Source organism: Otolemur garnettii, unplaced genomic scaffold (genome assembly GCF_000181295.1).
Source record: "Otolemur garnettii isolate 467f Iridium unplaced genomic scaffold, OtoGar3 scaffold00094, whole genome shotgun sequence".
Taxonomy (NCBI): Eukaryota; Metazoa; Chordata; class Mammalia; order Primates; family Galagidae; genus Otolemur; species Otolemur garnettii.
In genome coordinates this window covers 2898086-2904896 of record NW_003852489.1, presented here as the reverse complement: position 1 = coordinate 2904896, position 6811 = coordinate 2898086, and the positions used below count along the sequence as shown (strand labels likewise).

The following is a 6811-nucleotide window of genomic DNA, read 5'->3' as shown; positions in this document are numbered from 1 at the left end:
CCGAGCCTCAGTCACTTTTCTTTTTGGACATGGCTGGGTTTGAACCCACCACCTCCAGCATTATGGGGCCAGTGCTGTACTCCTTTGAGCCACAGGTGCCGCCCCTCAGCCACTTTTCTTTTATTTTTGAGACAGAGTCTCAAGCAGTTACCCTGGGTAGAGTGCTGTGGCATCATACCTCATAGCAGCCTCCAACTCTTGGGCTCGAGCAATCCTCTTGCCTCAGTTTTTCTATTTTGCTCAGGCTGGTCTCAACCTCATGAGCTCAAGTAATCCACTCACCTCAGCCTCCTACAGTGCTAGGATTATAGGTGTGAGCCACAGTGCCTGGCCTCAGCCAGTTTTATGTTCTCAGTTATTGCTTGCTAACTGTTATTTATTTATTGACAGTCTCACTCTTGTGGCTGTGGGCAGAGCGCCATAGCTTATAGCTCATAGCAACCTCAAACTCTTGGTTTCAAGCGATTCTCTTGCCTCAGCCTCTCAAGTAGCTAGGACTACAAGTGCCCACCACAACTACTGGCTAGTATTTTTGGTTTCGGTTTTTTTTTTTTCTTTTCTGTTTTTAGTAGAGATAGGGTCTCACTCTTGGTTAGGCTGGTCTCAAACTCCTGAGTTCAAGCAGTCTGCCTACTTTAGCCTCCCAGAGTACTAGTATTACAGGTGTGAGCCACCGTGCCTTGCCTCTTGTTAATCTTTAATAAAAAAAATTTTAGCACCATAATTTCTTCCTATTTTAAAGATATAATCTGCCTGATTTCTTTTGGCAGGGGAGAGAATGGCATAAGACAAAAGATTTGGGAGATAGGGTAATTCTGGTGACATCTTGGAGAGATAGCTGTTGAACTTGGTAACTCTCTAGGTTAGAGTGAGGAAGGAAGGAGAGGGTTGAGAAGAGCAATAATATTTATGAGGTGGTCATAAATACGGCAAATTAGTAACCATTGCCTGACGTAGGATTTGCTCTTTTTTGACGAGTCTAATAATAGGCTCAGGAGTTTCTTATAGAGTCAACTCTCCAGTAGTCTTATTCTGGATTTCTGAAACTTCTGTGAAAAAGAAGATAACCTTTGACTTGTGGTGTTGAGTACGGAGGTTTAAGGGCACCTATAAAATTACGGAGGTTTCCAAAGGTCAGGGTTGTTTATGAAATCCGAGTGTAAAGGGGGGCGCTCAGCGAGCTTTTCATAGTTTGTTTTATTGAAAGTTAGAATTAGGGCTGTGCACCTGTAGCTCAGCGGCTAGGGCGTCAGCCACATGCACCGGAGCTGGTGGGTTTGAACCCAGCCTGGGCCTCCCAAACAACAATGACAACTGCACCACAACAACAAAAAATAGCGGGGCATTGTGGTGGGTGCTTGTAGTCCCAGCTACTTGGGAGGCTGAGGCAAGAGAATTGCTTACGATGGAGAGTTTGAGGTTGCTGTGAACTGTGATGTCATATCACTCTACCAAGGGCAACATAGTAAGACTCTGTCTCAAAAAAGAAAAAAAAAAGTAAAATTAGAATTGGTTTGTGAGCCTGGACAACATAAACAGAGCTCTTCTGGACACACACACACACGCAAAATAGCATTTGTGCACTTGATCTTTCAAGTAAGAATTTCCTATGTGTTTGAAAGACCATTTTGTACTTACACTTGACGCTTTTGACTGACAACCTATACATAGACTAGATTTTCAAAGGTACTTTTACCAAATTTCATCTTGTCAGACTTGCTCACTCAAATTACCTGTATAGAGGCTTAACTGTGTCAGAAGTTACTGGGACTGAGGAGGGCGTGGTAGCATGCTGCTTTTGTCTCAGCAAATCACAGTGACATCATTAGCACCAAATCCTCAAAGGCAGGAGCAAGTTTACATGTTTACATTTTAATCTGTAAAGCGTCTTTAAGTTTTGTTTCAGTAACATCTCCAAGCCTTCCTCTACTAGGAAGACTACAAGCTGAATGAGATCAGCAAAAGGGGTGTGGAACATGTAGATAAGGCGCAATGACTGCTGGTCATTTGTAATGTAGGCCCTATGTTACCTACGATTTTGACATATCAAGATATACAAAATTATTGTTGCTGGTAATTACAGTTGGAAAGTTTTCATTTCAGAAACGAGTTGCTTAATGAACCGCATGAGAAAAATGACCCTAATTAAGAGTGGTTTTAATCTAAAGGTGTTGGACCTGGCAGGATCACTAACTCATACTTACCTGGCAGGGGAGATACCATGATCATGAAGGTGGTTTTCCCAGGGTGAGGCTCATCCATTGCACTCCGGCTGTGCTGACCCCTGTGATTTCCCCAAATGTGGGAAACTCAACTGCATAATTTGTGGTAGTGGGGGACTGCGTTCGCGCTATCCCCTGGTTTTGCCTGTGAAAAAATAAAGGTTTGGTTTTTTTGTCCTATTGTAGTTGACTAGGCGTATTTCTTTCACTTTCTGTTTTATTTTTGGGTTATCTTTAAGCGATTTGTTACTTATGGTGGTTGTCTTGCCTCAGCCCACCTGAGTAGGTGAGATTGCAGATATCTACCAGAGCACCCAGCTTTTTTTTGTTGTTGCAATTTGGCTGGAGGCAGGTTCGAATCCACCACTTCAGTATAGGGGGCTGGCACCCTCCCCACTCAGGCCACTAATGCACCACCCTCAGGGAAATTTTTTCTTATCTTCCTTCAAACTTCCTACTTATCTTAGTTTCCATTGTCCATAATTGTATATTTTTATGTATACATGCTGTTTATTTATCTCCTAGTTATGGATGGGACTCTGGTATTTGAGTGAGACAATGATCTCCAGCAGGTAGGGTTTTAAAGCCAAGACTGAATATATGGGATTAGTTTGTTTCTCTACCATGGAATCCAATACATATTCCTTACAACCCCTTTCCCCATTAGATAGTTCTGTAAATGGTTACCACAGAATTAGTGACTTAAAGCTACACAAAGTGTTTTAACGTTTAAAGCACTCAGAAGTTTAGGGGGTGTTCTTCAGGAGACTGGAGGGGAAGTTCAAGAGGCAGCCTACATTCCTTGTTTGTGACCCCTTTCCTCCATTTTCAAAGCCACTCCAATTCCTCAGGGGCTTTTGATATCCCCAAAAGGGACTTGGGGTATGTAGATGAGTATGGTGTTTTCTGGTCTTATGCACACTATACTACGTATGGTAGGATTTTACAACTATTCTAGGTCCAAAATGTTGTCTGGCTGTTATAATTTGGAAATGTCTTTAAGTTGTGACAGGCTAGGACTTGTGCAAGGAGATCAACCCTATATGTGATGTGTTTGGAATCTGAGGGTCAGATGCCATGCTGTGGGTACAGCTCATATTTACCTGGCAGGGGAGATGCCATGATCACAAATGTTCCAGGGTGTGGTTCATCTGTTGCACTCCAGAAGTGGAAAACTTGACTGCATGATTTGTGGTAGTGGAGGCATGTATTTGTGCTATTTCTTGTCTTCCTTAAAGACAGATACTACTGCCTTTTTAGTCTTGTACTCTGAACTGTAAACTATGATCTGAAAGTTTGCTCAGGCTGGTCTCAAACCTGTGAGCTCAGGCAATCCACCTGCCTTGGCCTCCCAAGTGCTAGGATTACAGGTGTGAGCTACTGTGCCCAGCCATACCTCAGGATTTTTTAATCTGAAGTGGGAATGATTCTACTTCCTATCTGAAAATTGTGAGGATTAAGTGTAAAGTTTAGGGGCCACAGTAAGCATTCAATAGATGTTACCGGTTAGTATTTCTTGATTTGCTTTGGGGCAGTGATCTTCAACTAGTGTACCGCGGCACACTGGTGTGCCATGAAAAAGTTTTAAGGATCATTAATTAAATATTTTTGGAAGAAGTTCAAAGCACAGTGAGTGTATTCTTTTTTTTTGGCGGGGGCTGGGTTTGAACCTGTTACCTCCAGTATATGGGGCCACCACCCTACACTGTTGAGCCACAGGTGTTGCCCCATATTCTTTTTTTTTTTACTCTGTATCTCTTTTTTTTTTTTTTTGAGACAGCCTCAAGCTGTCACCTTGGGTAGAGTCTGTGGCATCACAGCTCACAGCAACCTCCAACTCCTGGGCTCAAGTGATTCTCTTGCCTCCGCCTCCCTAGTAGCTGGGATTACAGGTGCCTGACACAACATCCAGCTATTTTTTGGTTGCAGCCCTCATTGTTTGAGGTGGCCTGGGCTGGATTTGAACGCGCCAGCTCTGGTGTATGTGGCTGGCACTTTAGCCGCTTGAGCCACAGGTGCTGAGCCTTTTTTTTTTTTTGAGACAGAGCCTCAAGCTGTCCCCCTGGGTAGAGTGACATGGCTTCATTGCTCACAGCAACCTCCAACTCCTGGGCTCAAGCGAGTCTCCTGCCTCAGCCTCCCAAATAGCTGGGACCACAGGTGCCCACCCCAACACTCAGCTATTTTTTGGTTGCAGCCATTATTGTTGTTTGGCGGGCCCGAGCTGGATTCGAACCCACCACCTTAGGTGTACGTGGCTGGCGCCTTAGCCACTTAAGCCACGGGCCCCTAGCCAGACGCTGAGCCTTTTACTCTGTTTTTTGATCAACATAATTTATGCTGTGGAGGTTTAACAGTAGGTTCACCTGTGCGGTGAGATAAAAAAAAGGTTGAAAACACTGCTTTAGGGTTTTTCCTGGGTTGCCTGACTTATGTTACAATTATGGTTTAGGGTGTTGCTTTTGCTAATTTATTTGGTTTAATCCTCACAAGAAGGTCAGTCTGCATATTTCACAAACTGAGGAACAAATTAAGAGGCTAGAAGCTAATCTAAAGTAGCAAAGTGTGACACTGGATTGCAGCCTATTTATCTTGGATCCCAAAATCCTCACTTTGCAATACTCCAACCACACTAGAAGCACTGCTCCCCCTCTTGGAATAGGAGGAAACAGTGCTGGGCTGGAGTGGAGACTAAGAAGTTAAAAAGTTGGCTTGTGATGAAAAGCTCATTCAGTTCCATTTGCTGAAGGGAACACTCTACATGGGGAGATACAAAATCCTTCAGGTACACCAAAAGTTGGGAGACAGTAGACTTTTGTCATGAAAATCGGCTGACGGATGTCACCTAGCAGGTGGAAAGAGGAGGAACTAGTGGTTGGAAGTCCTCCTGAGGGTGTGATGCAGTGGGTTGAAGGGAATGTAGCTGCCAGGACAGCAGGTATACGTTGGGAGGTGGAGTATGTTCTTTGGAGTGTGTAGATTGACGATTCAGTGCCTTTTGGAAGTGTGTTCTGGCTCAGCGCTTGTAGCTCAAGCGGCTAAGGCGCCAGCCACATACACCAGAGCTGGCAGGTTCGAATCTAGCCCAGGCCTGCCAAACAACAATGAAAACTACAACCAAAAAATATCCAGACATTGTGGCAGGCACTTGCAGTCCCAGCTACTTGGGAGGCCGAGGCAAGAGAATTGTTTAAGCTCAGGAGTTTGAGGTTGCTGTGAGTTGTGATGCCACAGCACTATGCCAAGGGAGACAGCTTGAGGCTCTGTCTCAAAAAAAGAAAAAGGAAGTGCGTTCTTTGGAAAGATACGCACCTCATCTCATCACTAATATTAAGATACTGTACCAAATACTATTTTTCTTTGTTTGCAATAAGTGGATAAAGTCCAGAGTCATTTTAGGAGTGACCCAGAGCTTAATAGTGATGTGCACTGCACCATGTTTTGCTGGGGTCAGACTTGAATTATACTTACCTGGCAGAGGAGAAGCCGTGATGATGAAGGTGGTTTTCCCAGGTTAAAGCTTCTCCATGACATGTGAATGTGCTGATGTCTGTGGTTTCCCGAATGCGGGAAACTCTACTGCATAATTTGTGGTAGAGGGGGACTGCATTCGCACTATCTCGTGGTTCTGGTTATAGGTTTTGCAAGGGTTAGTTGAATTTTGTTTTCTTTTTTTAACAGAGAACTAGGTGATGGTATGTGTTTTCGGGTGCTGGCCGTGGTAAATAAACCATGATGTTCTGGGTGGCTCCTGTGGCTCAAAAGGGTAGGGCGCTGGTCCCATATGCCAGAGGTGGTGGGTTCAAACCCAGCCCGGCCAAAAAATGGCAAAAATAAATAAAGCTTATCTTAAAATAAATCATGATATTCAAATCAATGTCAGTTGTCATTTTCCCTTCGGTTGCTGATCCTGCTCAATGCTTGTAGTCCAGTGCTATTTACATTACAGTGTATTGAACAAAACTTGTTGTAACTTTTACTTAGTGCTTTATTTTTAAAAAAGTTTCCATCCTTGATATGTTACTTCCTGCTGGTCCTAGAATGCCCTGCCCTCCCTGGTACTTCAACTCTTTCTCTTGTGAAATACCTTGCTATCCACCCAAGTTGCCCCTAAAGCCAGGGTGGATTTACTTATTCGTTATGTATGTACCCCAGGCGCAGTGCTGCCTCAGACACTTAATCTCTTTTAAAATGAGGGGAAAGGGCAGCACCTGTGGCTCAGTGAGTAGGGCGCTGGCACCATATACCGAGGGTGGCAGGTTCAAACCCGGCACCAGCCAAACTGCAACAAAAAATAACCAGGCGCTGTGGCAGGTGCCTGTTGTCCCAGCTACTCGGGAGACCTCTGAGGCAAGAGAATCGCTTAAGCCCAAGAGCTGGAGATTGCTGTGAGCTGTGACAGCAGAGTTCTCTACCTTGGGTGACAAAGTGACTCTGTCTCCAAAAAAAAAAAGCCCAGTGAAATGCTTGAAAAATTTTCAGCTGATACAGGAATATCATGATCATTACCAATGGCATTATCACTTTGTTTAAAATCATTACAAAGTAACTTGGAAAAAGGACTGCCATCATACTTGCTGAGATAATAT

The 6811-nt window shown here is 44.0% G+C and overlaps 1 protein-coding gene, 2 non-coding genes and 1 pseudogene across 3 annotated transcripts in view; all 4 read left to right on the top strand.

Moving 5' to 3' along the window:
• The window catches only part of TEX14 (testis expressed 14, intercellular bridge forming factor), a 110035-nt gene that overhangs the window by 5805 nt on the left and 97419 nt on the right, over window positions 1-6811 (top strand). The window lies entirely within an intron of this gene.
• Window positions 2197-2360, top strand: LOC111727131. The gene has a single exon (XR_002774758.1). It is a non-coding gene; the product is annotated as a U1 spliceosomal RNA (small nuclear RNA).
• On the top strand, window positions 3318-3448 carry LOC111727111 (annotated as a pseudogene).
• Window positions 5686-5847, top strand: LOC111727135. The gene has a single exon (XR_002774761.1). It is a non-coding gene; the product is annotated as a U1 spliceosomal RNA (small nuclear RNA).